This window comes from Orbicella franksi, chromosome 3 (assembly GCF_964199315.1).
Source record: "Orbicella franksi chromosome 3, jaOrbFran1.1, whole genome shotgun sequence".
Lineage (NCBI taxonomy): Eukaryota > Metazoa > Cnidaria > Anthozoa > Scleractinia > Merulinidae > Orbicella > Orbicella franksi.
Genome location: NC_138147.1, coordinates 13993530 through 14011505, shown reverse-complemented (window position 1 = coordinate 14011505; position 17976 = coordinate 13993530). Strand labels below are relative to the sequence as shown.

At 37.3% G+C, this 17976-nt stretch overlaps 3 long non-coding RNA genes across 3 annotated transcripts; 2 read left to right on the top strand and 1 right to left on the bottom strand.

The window, feature by feature from the left end:
• The first annotated feature begins 3703 nt into the window (after window positions 1-3703).
• On the top strand, window positions 3704-4434 carry LOC145481804 (uncharacterized). The gene is made up of 3 exons (XR_014048689.1): window positions 3704-3738; window positions 4204-4290; window positions 4406-4434. It is a non-coding gene; the product is annotated as an uncharacterized LOC145481804 (long non-coding RNA).
• Window positions 4435-4468: 34 nt separating this feature from the next.
• LOC145481437 (uncharacterized) lies at window positions 4469-11121 on the top strand. The gene is made up of 3 exons (XR_014048642.1): window positions 4469-4519; window positions 5730-5791; window positions 10511-11121. It is a non-coding gene; the product is annotated as an uncharacterized LOC145481437 (long non-coding RNA).
• Window positions 11122-11986: 865 nt separating this feature from the next.
• LOC145483050 (uncharacterized) lies at window positions 11987-16786 on the bottom strand. The gene is made up of 5 exons (XR_014048867.1): window positions 16273-16786; window positions 15915-15979; window positions 15712-15814; window positions 14287-14336; window positions 11987-12610 (listed from the first exon to the last, which is right to left on the bottom strand). It is a non-coding gene; the product is annotated as an uncharacterized LOC145483050 (long non-coding RNA).
• Window positions 16787-17976: the final 1190 nt, after the last annotated feature.

The following is a 17976-nucleotide window of genomic DNA, read 5'->3' as shown; positions in this document are numbered from 1 at the left end:
ATGGGGCTAGCCGCTTAAATAGAGGTTGTTGACCCTTGAATATTTAATTTTTCACTATCGGGTTATAAATTTCTTGGTGAACATGGAGTCAATTCAAGACAATCATGATAGACGTGTATTTGAATTATCACTCGTCATGCACCTTCAATTTCACTCTTATCTGCCATCGCCCTTTCCAAAACAAAGTTTTTAAATTTTGGGTGGCCGCTTAATAGGGGTAAAGACAATAATGAAACCCTTATCGGAACGACCAAATGGTGGCCGCGGAGGTAACCGGTCAATAAGTGTTTTATTTACAATATTTTACTGACAATAATTTTGGACTGTATTGACAACAGTCCTCCTCTATTTTCTGTTACAAACATACCAATGCCTCACCACTAGGCAAACAAAATACACCAAATAAAATGGCATGGCCAGGGCTATTTACTCACGTAATTACTAATTAAACTTAGTCTGTTTTTCTCACGAATTAGACACGTTGTGATTTCCTATTCTTATTTCAGCTAGTTCTTGCTTCATTGATCTATAATTTGTTTCATGGCGATTTTTTTTTTTAAATTCTAGTGAGTACAGGCGTTCATTTATCCTGAGAGTGCTCTATACAAAATAGATCAAAATGTGCAGCACATGCCGTGACAGCATTACGTGACGAACAAATAACGGCTGCAAAATTGTGCTGCGCCGACACGCTTATCAGCAATGGTCAGCAATTGATCAAACTTATCATTTTGGCGCGGTGCAAAGCAAGCAACTATCTACAAATGACTCAGCCGTTTTTGACTTAGATGCAGTGATGTTCATATGCGCAGAAAGATGGTCACAGATTCCTGGTATTCGACGAATAATAGGTTGACAGTTGGAGATGTACATCGGACGTTAATCTTGTGCAAACAAAAGCAAACTTCTGCTTTATGTGCGACGAATAGTGAGAGCTCGACTAGAAACACGTCAAATCGGCTTTGGACCTGCCTTTTGCAACAAATGAGGTTAGAACAAGTCGAAATTATCAGCTCTGTGTCTATTTCAGCTTATTATAGGTCAAGTCATGTGGCGCATGCTAAAATATACGTCTAACCCGTAAATTGAAATTTGACGACGGATGGTCAAATATTTGCATTTTTGACGTACTTTGAAAAGCTCTCGCGTCGCTCACAATCATTTACCCAAAGAAATTTTTACAGGAATCTGTAGACCATCCTTCTGCGATTCAACCACCAGAAGCTTAATCCATTTGAAGGTTTCGCACATGGTGAAAATCAATTATATTCAGGAAGTACTTTTAAGTGAATGAAATACATGTCTTCGATATTTAATTATTGTGCACCCAAAAAGACAACGCAGCATTCCCTAAAACCAACCCAGTACACATTTAAACATTGCGCAAAAATATTTGAGTGTTTTAAAGACGGTAGAATGATGTGGTTTTGCATGCGAGGCTCTCAAACTTGCTTAATAAAATGGTGCGTCAAATGACGATTTTAACGGCATTTGGTAATTTGCATATTTCTTTGAAATAAAAGGATATTTTGCCAAAAAAACTATCCCGTGGTTTTTGTCATGCCCTAGCCTATCTACCATAAGAATATGAGCGAAATCGAATTTTCGACCCTTGCCGCGAAATTAAGAATTTGTCTGATTTTTACAGGCAGGCACTCTTAAAACTCAATTCAACTTTTGCGCCTGCGTTACTTCAGTTGATTCTTTCCTCCCAATCACCACTCCACCATTCACTTAAGGTTTCTTGCACAAGGGCTTGGCGCCTTCACCACTAACATAAAGCTATGAATAGTCGTGGCGTAATGTCAACTCCCACGCTGCAGTCTGGGTAAAAATGGTCAGTTATATGTGGACCGCCTCTTTGGACAACTGATTAACTGGCGCTAGTTGTTTTTGTTCGCTGTTTTGTTCGTAACCTCGTGCATCTTGCCCACAACAAACGCAGTTCGCAATCCTTCCTATAATATGGGCAGGCCATTTGGGAAGCGATCAGCCATCTCGGTAATATACACTTTTCCTTGACTTCTATTACCTAGTTTAACTCTCTGTGTGATGAAAATTTCGTTTGGTTTTGTTCATTGTGAGCTTACTGATAATTTACCGTAATTGCCCCTAGCGGTAAAAAAGATCAGATAGAATCACCACACCAGTGGAATTGAAATTAAGCTAAGCGTCATGCATCGTGTATGTAATGTCAAAGCAGTAAAGTTCTCAACTCATGGCAATTTATGGTCAATATAGCAAAAAGTGTACCAAAGTTCTTTGTTAATTTTTAGATGTGGAAGCGGAAAAGAAACATTCGGGACATGTTTACCGCAATGAATGGCGTTTGTAAAAGAGGAACAGAAGAATTCGAAGTAACGCCTGGAATTTGAAAGAAACTGATTAGCCAGGGAGCAACCTGAAAGAAAATTTAAAAAAATTAATCGCTGTAAGGAAATACGAGGATAATGTTAAAAATACTGGAATGTTTGTCAGATTGTGTCATTAAATTTTGCATGCTGGAGAAGATCGTTACTGTTTTCTTACCACAACAAGGAACAGCTAGCGAAAAAGGAATGCCCTTCCTTGGCGTTAAAAGGAGTGGATAACGTTATTTTTCGGATTTAGTTTTATATCGCACTTTAATCTTAAATTAACTGGTCCTGTTGAATATTTAAGATATAAGATATGGCATAATGGCATAAGACATGGCATAATGTTCCACATCTTAACGCCACAGTAACAACATCAATTTTCATATTGAATGAATCGATCGATCAATCCCTCACAAAACACGTAAGAAGACGATTAGCATTAGAGCACGCGTAATACGGCCTTGTGTTAAAATCTATATCCGACCAAAGACCCCTGACAAGACTTTAGCATAGAGAAAATATTTTGTCTTATTCTCTCAAGCTATAGGGGCAATCTGACGATTTGTTGGCAACTTGTTAAAACTTCCTTGCGAGGCAAATAATTACTGGACACATGTATTGGTTTTTAACAGGGAGGTGTGGAAAAGTCCAACTTTTTCCACCTCTTATATTTCAAGATCAAAACATCTCGTTTCGATAATTTCATGGGTCAAAATCTTTCCAGCCGTGAGAGACCCGGTTTTGCAAGGAAAAGAGCACAAATAATGACATAACGAACATTTTATCTGTCACGTTTATCCTTCGAGCTTCAAGTTCTACCATTTTTCATTATTTATATCCTCACATGATGCATGTAACATCGCTGGTCAATGCGAGCAGTATGCAGGACGCAAATCATGTCATTTTTCAGTTCTCCGTGAGTCTCTGTGCATAAAAGTTTGGGCTCTCGTCCGATATCTGGGATGTCGTGTGTGCGAACCGCATCAGGTCTTTAAGATAACAATGAAAAAAAATTGGGAATGAAATTGTTTTTGGCGTGAAGTTGATGTCAGTTACAAATTTACATTGCAAATTATTCTTAGAGCGCAAGCTGTTCATAATTATTCATCACAAGTTCAGTTTGCTAACGACCTCGCTAGTTCTTGCTGCGTTTAAGTCTCCATGAGGAAACAAAATTTATTTTTACACAGAAAGGGAAGGCCATTACACAAACTCCATGGTTATTCCCCGACAATTTGTCCGAAACAACGATATCCTGACTGTGAAACAAAGTCAAGTAATCTGCGCGCAAAGGCGATACACGTGTTTAATTCTTGAGGTTTATTCCCGCTCAAATATTGATGGAATATGGCTAGCACAAACTCGTCGGATGATATTTCAGGTTGGTAGAGTTAAAGAAACAACTGTTAACTAGTACTAAAACGGAAGTTCGTTATACTTTCCTGTACACGGTGCCTACATTAATCTACCGTACATATATTTGTGGCTCGTTGATGCAGTGTTGTTTGTTAACGGCTAATTAGTATTGTGTTTGTGAATCGCTTGAATTATCCTAATTCTGAGAAAAGCTGCCCATTCCTGTTGGAGTTTAAGAGCAAATATTCTTTCCGTTGAAGACATGATATACGATGACGCTGAGGGCAGACCGCCTTCAAGAGAGACGAAATATTTATGCCCGTCCGCAATAAACATTTCCCACTGGAGTCGCCTGCAATACAATAAATACTACATCGCAAAATCCGAGAGTATATAATTCGTTTTCAATTTTGAAGCGTTCTGTTAGCTTTAGAATTTCAAATCTCGCCATAAGGCTCAAGTTTTTACCTTTTTTTTTTGTTATTTGCAGGTTTGTTGACCTTCGCAAAAGTAAAAGAGATGGCACTTCACCGATTTCTTAATGGCCTCTGCGACACCTGTAATGAGAATGCTGATGGTGAGAATTACTTTGTCCTTGTACATTTGCTTGTAATGTGGTTAGAAATGAACACCAATCTTCTTCAGTCATATGATTCAATTTTCTGTTTCTTGTTTTACTGGGATGGTCAAAGCTGACAAAGTCTACAAACATTCTGCAATTTCGATGAACATTCAGGGAGGCTTCCACTGAAACAGCTAGGCACGAGGCTTGCGTCGCTGGCAAGGGTTGTTGGTGGGCTACGATGGTAAGTGTTGAATTAATTTTTTTTTTCTTTCTATACCTTTTTTTTAAGTATCTAGACGACAATACGATACGTAAACAAGAAGATAATAACAGTCAAGATCCAGTGGGAAGCGAAGACCAAGGGTTTGAAGAGGAGCGAGAGGGAAAGGGAGGGAGAAGACTGAGGAAAGAAAGGAGAAGAGTTACCAGTAATCCTTTCGTCTCAAAGGGTATGGAAGGTTTTGAAGACACCCCTGTCACAGATAGGGGACAATCTTAACGTGGAAAAATGAGACCACATCACTAGTGGAAAATAATTCACATCTTGGTTTTCAAACTAATAAGGTAACATTGAAACGCTTAGCTATTAGTAATTAAGTCAGAGTAATTTAATAAATTAAGGTATAAGTATTTCTTCAGTGTAAAACTATGGTAAGTAAACATACAAGGTGATAAAACAAACTCTGAAACTTTAAAGTAATAAAATGATAAAATGGGCCCCTCTATCGTTTTGAAGTAGTTACAAGCTACATCGTGAAGAAGAATCAACCTTTCCTGCTATTACCATTTTTCTCTTCATGGAGGAGACAATCAAATAACTAAACAATTCTACAACCCGACGACAAGGAAATCAATGATTCCACCTTAGTGCAAGGACAAGGGAGAGGGTGTGTATGGAACCTCTCCTTGAGTTTTCGTTGTAATAAGACAATCAAAATATTTTTTCCTTTAATAGATGGAGCTCAGCTTGCTCTGCAAAATGAGATGTTTTTGTTGTTTATGACCTCAGCAACGTCACATGTGGTTATTTTATCTTAAATACGTAACCTTGGTTTTCATTGTCTTCTCGCAAAATAAGAACAGAACGTATTAGATCGATGAAAAATCAATTCAAAGGGATAATGGGATGTTAAAAAATTCGAATCCTTCAATGCTGCTCAAAAAAATTAGAAGGAAACGAAATTGTGTTAAAAAGGTAAATTTGGCTAAGCCTGGTTACCAAAACGCGGTTGCTATAACAATGAAAAATGACCTGGATAAATTGTTGACACATTACTGAAAGTTTCACAAAAAGCATCACAAAATAAGGTATCTTCTCAAATTTATGAAAACGTTATTTCGTGTGTGGCAGCACCACCCCCCCCCCCACCCCCTCGCCGCTCTTCCCCCTTGTACGTCGGTTATTGCTCGTGAGTTGCCCTTCTAGATACATTTTGTTTCTTTTTCCTCAGACTGCTGCATAGTGGAGTGGTTATTGATCTGTTAACATGTTGATAAGATTGGCGTGCAAGTGGTAAGTTGATGCATCTTTTTGTATTGATTAAGTGATTCTAAAATTCCTTAAAAAAGTGTTCAATATTCTTAGAGTAAACTCTTTTGATGACGAATTTAATACTTAAAGGTCAAGTGCTGCGTACATTGTAAGTCACTTTTCTCGGTCTCGCATGGACAAAGATGTTAAATTTAAAGCAGCTATGTGGAAAAAGATATTATAATCCTGTTATACAAAATTGCCTCTGTATCGTATAAAAAGCCTCTACATACACAATGACTAAAACCTTCTATTTTATTTTCGCTTGTGTGAACGCTGCCTGCTTTTAATCTTCCGGTCGCAGCTTGTCTAACCTTGAATGACCTTCAGTTGGCCGTGTGTACGATAGCCGCCATGTTGATTTTCGTATTAGAATGCTAACATACGGATTTTGCTAAAGTGTTTACATCCGTGTCGCTACCCAGTTCAGATTACGTGATGATTCATTTGGGAGGTTGCAGTTGTGAAATTGTTACACTCGAGTGATTACGTGGTAGTATGTACAAACAGAACAACAGACCGTTTTCGTATTCTCGGTATTGGACTGGAACTAGCCTTCAACTGAGGCTAATGCGGGAAGTCTTTTCAAATGCAAATGACTTTAATCTCTTTTTAATGACATTCCCCCGCATGAGCCTCCATTGCAAGCTAGTTCCAGTCTAATATATAGATTTAGGCCAGCCTAAAAGCGTAGCTCCTGGGCCGGGTTGTTCAAAGCCCGATTAAGCTAACCCAATAATCCTGCCCTGTTTCCAACAAGCTAACCCAATATGAGCCCGCGATCCAATCGATAACCAGCACTTGGTCAGCGATCAACTTCAAAAAAACACGTGATCTCGAGGAGCTGTAAACTTGAGCCCGCGATATGGTCACGTGATACTGGTCAGCGGATACCTTGCTTTGACCTGTGTCAATTGATCATAACATGGATGTCCAATATCAAGGAAGTACACGGTAAACCAAGGTTACATGTCTCTGTCAACCTAGTATATAGATTTAGGCCAGCCTAAAAGCGTAGCTCCTGGGCCGGGTTGTTCAAAGCCCGATTAAGCTAACCCAGAAAAAGATAGAATTTTGATTTAAGTTTTGTAACTTTGCGGTGAGGTTTCTGTATATTGTTTGGCCTTCTGTTTTGATTTGATAATTACCATATACACAAAACAAAACAGCAAAAATCATTTGTATAGAAGAAAAATTTATAATTCGATTAACTTTTAATCCTGGGTTAGCGTAGACCGGCTTCTGAACAATCCTGCCCTGTTTCCAACAAGCTGACGCTATATGAGCCCGCGATCCAATCGATAACCAGCACTTGGTCAGCGGTCAACTTCAAAAATCACGTGACCTCAAGGAGCTGTAAACTTGAGCCTGCGATATAGTCACGTGATACTGGTCAGCGGATACCTTGCTTTGACATGTGTCAATTGATCATAACATGGATGTCCAATATCAAGGAAATACACGGTAAACCAAGGCTACATGTCCCTGTCAACCTATTATTTGGAGTATGGCCGCCATGTTGGGCAACTCCGCCGTCGCCGTCGTCGTCGTCGTGCGTACGCGCCCACGAGCAATACCGCTAGCCATGATAACCATGAGAAAATCAACTCATCGGTTTCCCTTTTCTTCCTATATGAGAATGGGGCTCCGCTTGGCGGCCCTTCGGGCCGCCGGAGCTCCGCTATTATTTGGAGTATGGCCGCCATGTTGGGCAACTCCGCCGTCACCGTCGTCGTCGTCGTCGTGCGTACGCGCCCACGAGCAATACCGCTAGCCATGATAACCATGAGAAAATCAACTCATGGGTTTCCTTTTCTTTCCTATATGAGTATGGGGCTCCGCTTGGCGGCCCTTCGGGCCGCCAGAGCTCCGCTATTATTTGGAGTATTCGCTAATACCGAGAATACGAAAATGGCCTATTGTAACCTCCCAAATAAATAATGGTAATTGAACTGAGTGGAATGCAATTTGGTCTGAAATCATACGCGTGATTTGAAAATCACAAGTATGATTTCAGACCAAATTGCACTCCACTCAGTTCAATTGCCACTTTATTAGATCCATTTTGAAATCACATATTTTTATCGCCTTAATTTTTAGATTTTTGGTGTATTGTTCCAGTAGCCGGTTTGTTAAAAAAAAAAAAACGGAACCGGAAACGCTTTTACGTCTCATTTAGTATGCAAAAGGATGTCATGTGACGAAAACTTATCCGAGCATGACAAAGAAACAAGCGGTTTTGAAGTCAGAACGAAAATAGTCTACTTCAGGTATAAAAGTTCAATTCTCGTCGCCTGAATCAATGATGGAAGGTCTTTCTTTCTTCTGTGGTTGAGGCTGAGACTTTTTATTGTGTTTGGGAAAGGAATTTGAAGGTGCATCCTGCGTAATTCTGCGATGGATTTCTTTTGACTTGTGAAACTCCCTCAAGTGCACGATGCCCAGTGGATGGTACGTTTTTTTTTTTCTTTCATACCGTTTAATGGCATGATTTTGAGGGAGTCCAGCTCGTTATCATCTCCGTTTCTTTTTGTGACCTCGGCGAAGGACTCAATACTCAGGACCTTGTCAAGTTCTTGCGGCGCCATTTGTTTCAAGATATTTCCAAGATGGCGGGACTAGCACCAGCTTCGGAAGACATTCATTCATTCACTGTTTTGTGGAGCCGGTCGTATTTAGACTATGTTTATTCAAAGCGACAGAGTTGAGCTCTTTTGTTGCTTCGTTTGAAACTACCGGAAACCTGGAAACATCTACCTTCTTGAGATGGCTCTGAATTTGTTGTTGTGTGCTTTTCGTTTGTTTATGTTTTACTGGACTCGGTATCATACGGATCTTGAGCAGATGTTGAAGAAAAATCGCCAAACTATTCGTCAAAATGGACACTGAAAGTTGGAAACTTCCATTAAAGTAGGTCTTCTGCCTGAAGGAGCTCATAATCGCCATTCAGAAACTGTAATTAATTAAATTCGTCAATTTTTTTTTTTGGAAAAAACTACAATAACAACAAAGTTTTGGCAATAGTAGTTGCGAAATTCTCCACACAATGGCTTTTTGCCTTTAATTTTCCTAAAATTTCATTGATTACTTTATACTTATCTTGAGATCTGATTGGTTGTTTTGTTTTACTGTCCCATTTTCATTGGCTGAGAAAAAGATGCGATTTAGTGCAAAAAATAGTGCGATTCGTGAATAAATCGCATCACTGAGAGCCAATCAGATTGCAAGGATAACTAGTGATTTCAAAATGGATTTAATAAATCATCATATGATCTTAACTGGGTCGCAACAAGGATGTTTTCACTTTAGCCGAATCCGTCAATTACTCGCATAATTCCTGAATCTTGAACGCAAAGGCGCGCTTTAACAGGGATTTTGTCATGGAATATTCATTTGTCAAACCACAAGAGACTGAGACATTGATCGTTGTTGAATGAAAAAAAATTATTTGGTTTTCTTTACTGTAAAGAAATTTGAAATGCTTGTATTAGAGAAAACGTCTGAATTTTTTTCCTCATCACTTTTAATCTCTCTAAGAGGCTATGAAAAATATCATCTGACACAACCGTACACAAACATTTTCTCGTAGAAAACGACCGCTGATAAAATACACCTTGGCAGTTCGGCTGACCTTGAATGACCTTTGCAAGGTCGTTTTTCCTTGGTTTTTGCTTTATAATGTAAACTAATAGCGTGACAAAAACAATGTAATCAATGCAGAAAAAATCTGCCTTCTTATTTCAATCATTGTACTGCCGCAGTTTTTCAACAGTTTTCAGGTTTAAAATTTTTATAACCGTACCAATCTACCTAAATCTGCATCAATCGGGAAAAAATTTTACAGAGAATTTGAAATAAAACAGGACGGTGTTCCTTCAACTTTTGACACCGAAAATTGGCATTTTATTTCGGCACGTGGAAATTTAGAGGGAAAACTTTGTGCTGCCTCAAAATTCGTAGCACCAGAAACCAAAGCAAATTAAAATGTGCGAATCAAAATGAATATAACAAACAATATTGCAGACTGTAAGCTCATGGCTAATCGTTAAAGGGAATGAGTTTGAATTTCGCCCAGCGGTCTGCCGGGCTTATTGAACTAAAACTACGGAGATTATACTTGAGTTTGAGAATATCCTTTGGCTTAAGTAATTGCAAAAGCTTTACTTGGAAAATGTATGTATTCTCAGCGAATTTCAAGCTATTGTGTCCTACACAGTTGATTGAAAAATGAATCTTGGCCCCTGGGAAGATCCTTTTTATTGTGCGCTTTTGCGTTTTATGTAAGAATTTCCTTTGCAAAGCTTCCCTGGCAATCGAAGTTAGGGGGTAAGTCCATTTTATAAGCGCGTTTTAGCTTAAAACGGAAAGATTCCGATCTTGGCTTCAATGTTCTGAAAAATATTTCAAAGCCATTTCATTTATATAGCATCATAATTTTGGATAATATATTCAAGTTATTTTTTGGACTCTAGTTTGGTTCCTTAAAATGGCTTACATTTACTCATGAAAAAGGATAATTTATTTCGCCACATGTCACGTCCACTTTCGATCTTCTTGTTATTAAATTTGTTATTGTTTACGTTTAATTCTTTAAAGCTAGATTTTAAGGAATTTTCCTATTATAATGTTTGCTTATCCTACCAATAGCAAAATAAAAGATAGTAAAGATTTCATGGATGCATTTCCTTGATTTTTCCATAGAGTCATTCTTTGCCCAGCTACGGATTCCTCACATGGATTCCTATGGATACTCATGGTTCATCATGGACGACAGATAGCTAAATTTGCGCATGAAGTAGATTCTGGATCCTCCGTTTCTTTTCTCTGTACTTCTTTAGGTAAAGCACAGTAATTTATATCAATAGAGAATTGTATAGGTACTAGACGCAAGCCTTTCACTTTCGAATGTGGCAACATTTCACCTACTAAATCTTCACGCAGACGAGTGAGGAGTACATTTTCTACAAAGGAGTATTGTCTTGATCTATCACAATATTTTCACACCAAATTTTAAAAGCCGGGGTTCTACGGAAACCAGTAATGATGATTTTATCTATCGAACTTACACAGAGTAACTTTTTTAAGTTATAAGTGCGCACCCATGTTGTTGAATCCTGAAATCTTACCAAAATTAATTTGACTTTTTGTGATTTTTTCCTTCAAGGAACTTTCTTGAATATTTTTAAGAACAATTAATTGGGAATTTTTCTAAATTTTGTCACTCGAGTGAAACCAAATTAGAAGCAGAACTTTGCAGCTTGACACACCAATCCTTCAGTAAACCATAGCTAAATTATTCAGAGTACGAGCCAAAATTGATTCCACTTTTTGTTGATCATTTGCAGTATATTTTATCGGGCTTTTTAGACATCATTTAAATTTTGATCCTTGTTTACATTCTAAATTACAACTTTGAAAGAAATTTCGTTTAGTCAATTGAATCTTGATTATTTTGCGGTACAATTGCTTGGATTTTTTAGGCGTCAAACATTATTATTTTGATCCTTGTTTACATTCTAATTCGTGTGACACCAAATTACACTTTGAAAGAATTCACCAGGTATTTTCAAACACGTTTTAAGCTATTACACTGTACCTTGCAAACGGTATTGGATATCAAAAACAACGTTTACTGTTCACAATTCCAGTTACATCCTACAGTTCTTAATTTCTGTCAGGTTTTCATCAATGGGTGCGCATTATTTTATACATAGCTAAAAAATCAATACGTCGCCCTTTTGCAACGAGAATTAGACGGATGTATTTTTCAAAACTAATGAAATCAACACTTGATGCAGAATTTCACCAACATTTACACGACTTCGTTTATTGCACGGGCTTTTAATTCGCTGATTAGTTCAACAAAACATTTTCTAGAAGGGGAGTACAACGTTTTAGTTCAAATATCGAAGCAACGTTTTCTGTCTCCTTAGTTATCAGTTTGGCTTGTAAACTAGAACAAATTTTACTTTTTAGTCGAATGACATCACCGGGTAAACAATATTCGGTAAGGTTATATTTATTTTCATACTTAGTTTCTTGTACGCGACTTCTGTTAATGGCGTATTTAGTTTAATTCATTTCTATTTAAATATAACTAATGAAACAACTTGTAAACCAGTTAACATCAGTCAAATATTTTAGTAAAATTGAAATAAACAAACAGTTGTAATCAATAAATGAGTCTTCCTTTATTTACACGAAAAACAAAAAAACTTGCGCTTTTGAAAGGGGCCTGGAAACTAGTCGGAATGTAGGCTATCTCTTTTACTATTTTTTGACTATGTAGGGTTGCCGAGCCGGGAAAAATTTCTGAACTTTTAAACAGGGTCTAGTAACAAATCAAAATAAATGCTGTTTTTTGATGGGCGAAATCTGTTTGCAAACTGTTCAGATTTTTCCCGCCAAAAGACTTATTTTTGACTCATTACACGACTCCATCTAAACGCCCAGCTTTTTTTCCCGCTGAAAGACTTAGTTTTTTTTTAAATTATCTACAGGTCCTTTTCAAAAGCGCAAAGCATTTCCCGCCAAAATACATAGTTTTTTTTCCCAGTTTCAGACTCGGCACTTTTAAAGCCATATAATTTCCCGCCAAAACACTTAGAATTTGTTTATTAAATTTTTTCCTCGTCGAGAGTCTTTGAGGTTTTCCTCCTCAGTGTTCTTCCACTTTGGCAAATATTCATCAAGCATTCCCGTTCTTTATATTTACACGGATTTAGCATGGAAAAAACCACTCAAAGACAGCTTCAGGCAACTTCAAAAGTGATTTAATAACCCGATACACTTTCTCAAATCCTGCAAGAAAAGAAAACAACATTAGAAATGTTAACCGACCACAGGTGTACAAACAGTGATTTACAATGAACTTTATAAAATCATGTGAAAATTTAGACTGCTTAAATGTGATAACAAGACTACAAACAAAATGCAGTGAGATTGGATGATTTCCTTTTAAGACTTAAAACGTTCCATCTGGGATAACGTTGCGCGTTCAGGATTAAGTAGGATGCCATTCTTAGTTAAAATCAAAGCAGACTCCATATCCACAGTACGACAATAAAAATGAAATACACCGTTTAACTTGTGGCCTATAATTTCAACAAACCGGTGAAATCCACACATTAAAAATTCGGCAAATTTAAATGACTACACACATTAGTACAAATTATTAAACATTGCACCTCTTCGAAGTAAGTAGTAAGTAAAATACATCGGGAAATCGAAAAATTGCGGAAATATTTACCATTGCTCTTTTATTTTTCCTTTTACAAATGTAATATTCTGCATTATATACGAGAATCTTTGTTTACAATTTGTGCCTCATTAGCATAAGCGATACAGTTTCTGATGGAGCTACAAAAACATTAGTTCTGAATAAAAAAAAGTCACAGCACGATTATCTGTCCCAAGGAAATTAAGCCCCATGTGCTTTTCGTACGGCGCGGGTTTAAAAACTCAAAATTTAAAAAAGAATGTAGCGCTTTTGCCACCCAGTAATTTTGCAGCTTTTGAAAGCCAGTTTCTCCTCGAATATTACACCCAAAGAGCCAAAACTCACACCAATTACTAAGTTTCGCAAACTCATTAAATGTTTGTAGTCAGTTCGTGTCTAGCGTGATGCCTTCTCCACGCAAAGTCACGTGTTGGTGGGGAAAAATGTAAACAATGACATCAACAAAGATTCTCTTACTGACACGCAGAAAAAGACTGAATCATGATTATTCTAATTAGACGATATTACAATTGTATTGTTATTCCCCCAAAGAATGGGGACAGATTTTCAACGCACTTCCAACATTTTGTTTATGCTTGTTTGATTACATTCGCTATATCTCTTCCAGATTTTCCTTACGGGCAAATTCCACAAAATTAAACAATAAATAGCGCCCCAGAGTTCCGGCGCCAATGATATCTGATCGAGAAAAAGTCTTTCGTAAAATAGGGTCAAATAATCGACAAAATTTTCAGAGCATTAAACATCAACTCCAAGGTACATTTGGCATTACTGTATTTTCTTGTACCAGTGTTCAATCAAATCTTTTCGAAAGAAAACTTTAGAAATGCTTTTGAAACGCTTTCTCCTCGTGATGGCATCTTAATTTGGAAAATTTGCGTTTTATTGAAATCAACCTGTTCTCTTTACTGCTGTCATGGCGACACCGATTCAACTAAAAATGCATGTGACCAAAAGACAATCTGTAACCATTAATTTCGAATTAATACGAAGAATCTTAATAACGATCCGCCTGAAATACTCTTTAAAGTGCTGATTGAAATACTTAGGCATGTTTCCCAAGTAATTGAAACAAAACACTTCGAGCAAAGCCAAAAAATCATAGCTGGTCTTCATTAAATTTCAATGTTCAACTGGTAGCTTTTGTTATGACGAACAAGTTTTTTTCTTATGAACGGCACCAACCAAATTTAGATAACAAAGATTTATATAAAAAAAAAGACGCCAATGAACTTACCAAGTGAGTGATGGCCTTTCAATCGTTATTGTAAATAAACAATGCTTGCTCTATAGAACGGAAAAATAAAGCAAAAAAATAAGCGTCAATGAAACACCCTTAAACAATACTTGTAATAACTATTTGCCAACGAGGCATTTAATCAGTGATTAATTTTGAAAAAAGTAAAGGCTCCCAAGCATATTAATTTATCGGGGTCTTTTCATTGATTTAATATTTTAATTTTAATCTTTATTACGCTGTGCATAGATTTTGTTCCATTTCTACAAGGTCCGATTTTCAGAAAAATTTAATTTGACAAATTCGTAATTTTCTGGAAAAAGGATGATTCTAAGGGAATGCATAGCCATGTTTCCAACTTTGGTTAAATTGTAACACGTCGTAAAAAGCTGGATTTAATGGAAAACCGCATTTCCTTGAGCATTTAAAGAAACCAGAAGTTCCCCCCTGGAAGTTACCATTTTTTCCGTTTTTCACCTATTTCGGTTTTGCTTGTGCTTTTTATACCTTGCATTTTGTAAAACACAAAGAAAAATATCTTAAATGTAACCGAATGTAACCGTAAATGTAACCGTTGAACTGTTTACATTTTCCGCGCTCAGGCTGACGCAAGTAACGGGAACTGAATTTTCAATTCCTTACCAACGCGTGCCAGCGCGCGCACAAATCGGTTAATTAGCCCTTAAGGAGGCTGGCAAAAGTTTTCAGCACTTCTCTAACAGCTATAATTTGAAGGATGAATACTACCACTGTTTTGGTAAACAAGTCGGAGTCATTCTTTACCATAACAACATTACAACCTAAAAACACCCTTACTTTTAGCTTCAAACACTTAAAACTTGAAAACGAGCTCGGTGAGCTCCATTTTTGTTATCAAATTGTGATAAATGTGATAAGATGCAACATTTTGCAAAGTTTAGGAAATTTCTGTGGAGAAGTTTCAGAGCCACCTTAAATGTTTGGATATTTGACTCGTTGTATTATTATCATAAGACTGTATCTCAATATTGACCTTTGACAAAATTGAACCAATTCAGCCTTTGAAAGAGGTGCCACCTTAAATGTGTTTGAATATTGAAACATCCCAACTTTGTCTACCAATACTAAGCCTTCTGATGATACTACCATCTGATCGTCGTGTTATGAACTAAAACAAATTGTAGCACTGGATTCTTTTAAAGAACTTAACAAGAACTGCCCTCGCCAGTGGAAGTTTATTGTTTAGTCGTGTCTTCGAATTCACTGAGTGCTAGTCATCAGAGAGATGACTGTTTCGCTTCGCAATGCTCTATAAAAGTTATGTCCCATTAGCGTATTCCACGGCTTAAATTTCCAAAAATTATATCCCAAAATCCGTCATACCACACACACTCTTTATTTTCAATTGCGTTTCAAAATTAATACAGAAAACGTTTTATCACATACCATTTTAGTCCATAAAACGCCTGATACTCAAACTCCATGTCTTGTTGTTTGCAAGACTTGCATGATCTTTAGCACTTGTATGCGTAAACTTTATTGTGTCCACCTGAGAAAGAAAATATGATCAAATTAGCCATTTCCTGTAACAAATGGAAAAAGCGAGCGTAATCACAGTGGTTTACGCAAACGAGCTCAGGGATGCTCACTTTAAGGTGCAGACGTCACAGAAATAAACGAAGTGAAGCCATGACTCTCAGATTCTTTGCAATCCCTGAAATGGCAATAAAATGTTAAACCTCGTCTCAAAAAACGCGATTTAGAGTTAAACATTGAGGTGAATCAAGGATACGCGGTAAGGGTGAAATCATTGTCTATTCTGAGAAGCACGTGACACTAATTTGGCAAGCCTTTAGTCTATAAATTTAACCTCGAAATATAGATTGATAGTGTGTTTATCACTCTTAATTTACCGCTTTTAAGAGCGCGAAGATACGATTTTATATCAATAATGTCATGCCTATTGGTAATCTTAAGGTTTAGCGCAGTCATTTATATTCTACCAACCTGAGAAACTCCCAATCAGTCAAGAGCCACAACCAGAATGAGCTCAAAGCTCAAAACAAGTCTCCAAAATTATCCACGTGTATTTGTCGCCACGGCCAGTTCGGGTCACAATTACTCCTCTGTGTTGAGTTTTGCTCCAATATCGATACTTGACCATGCGGTTCATCTGCCTCCTTGTTCTAACTTAACAGTCTTTGATTTTCCCACATTTTTACAGCAAACCAGCAGCAAACATTTCCTTTCCATTGTGGTTACATAAACGAAGCAAGAACTAGCGAAGGTGGTGGCAAACTGAACTTGTGATGAATAATTAGCAGCGTCGGCATGCGCTCTTGAAATAATTTGCAATGCAAATTTGTAAACAAGATCAGAGGTTTCGCGCCAGAATTTGCAAGCACATTACAAAATTGGTCTCCCTTAGTCCATAGCTTTAAATTACTTTCTTTGTCGATAATAACAGTATAGGAGATGCGTAAAGAATGTGCATATATGTGGGACTGCAATATGGGAGGCTTTTAATCCTATGAACTGAATAAGTCTACGACAAAGGGGTCCACATAAGGTAAGGTAAGGTAATTTATTTTACGTCAAGAACACGGGGAGTGGTTGCCCAAGTCTCCCGAGCCAGGGGCTCATGATAAAAGTGTTTGACATACATGTTAAAAAAAAGATTTAAAAACTATATATTAAAAAATACAAAGTTATCATACTATTAATATCTTAAAAAATATGCGTTGAAAATACAATATTAAAAAACGATAAAAATACAACATGTAAAGGAATCATTTAAGACAAGAACTGCATTGGCAGCCACCAAAGTTTATTGTATTAAGATGATTGATAAAAGCTGGAACGTTTGCTGCATTTTTTGCTGCCGGCGGTAACTGATTCCAAATTCTAGAGATGATATAAGAATACGAGCCGTGGAAGAATCTACTATTATAAGGGCGTTGTTCTACGTTTAGCCCGCTGCTTCTAAGATTGTATGGCGTGACCCGGGGCTTGAATAAGTTGGTGATATAACGTGGGCCATTTTCTTTAAAACACTTAAAAAATATTATCAGAGATTGTTCAATACGTCTATGTTCTAGCGTTCTCATGCCCAGCAGTTTGAGTAATGACTCATAATTAGAAGTTTTCCCCGTGTTCATTACTGTTCGTAGACCGTAGTAGTTAGCGTCTTCCACTTTTTTGTTGAGCGTTTTACCTATACCAATCAGTAAGGAATTACAATACTCAAAATGCGGTATTATAAAGCTCCTGTATAAAAGTAATAAAATATCTATGGGTACTAAGCGTTTGAGGCGACGAAGTGCGGCAATCTTAGCGTATACTCTTTTCGGCATTACATTTGTGTGTTCTTTGAAAGATAACTTATTGTCCAGACATACTCCAAGGATCTTTAAATGTTCTTTGATATCGATTAAGGTGCCATCAAACTCCAAATCGTAATTGTATGTTGAATTCCCAAGAATCATTGCTTGTGTCTTGTCCCCGTTGGCTTGAAGATAGTTGTAGTTAAGCCAGGTAGATAGTTTTTCCATGTCTTGATTTAAGACGTGTTGAAGCACAAGAGGACTTTCGTCCGCCATATATTCGGTTGTATCATCCGCGTAGAGGCGGAGGGAAGAGACGGAAACAGATTCGTTCATGTCGTTCATAAAGATGTTAAACAGTAAGGGGCTAAGGAGACGCCGCACTGTA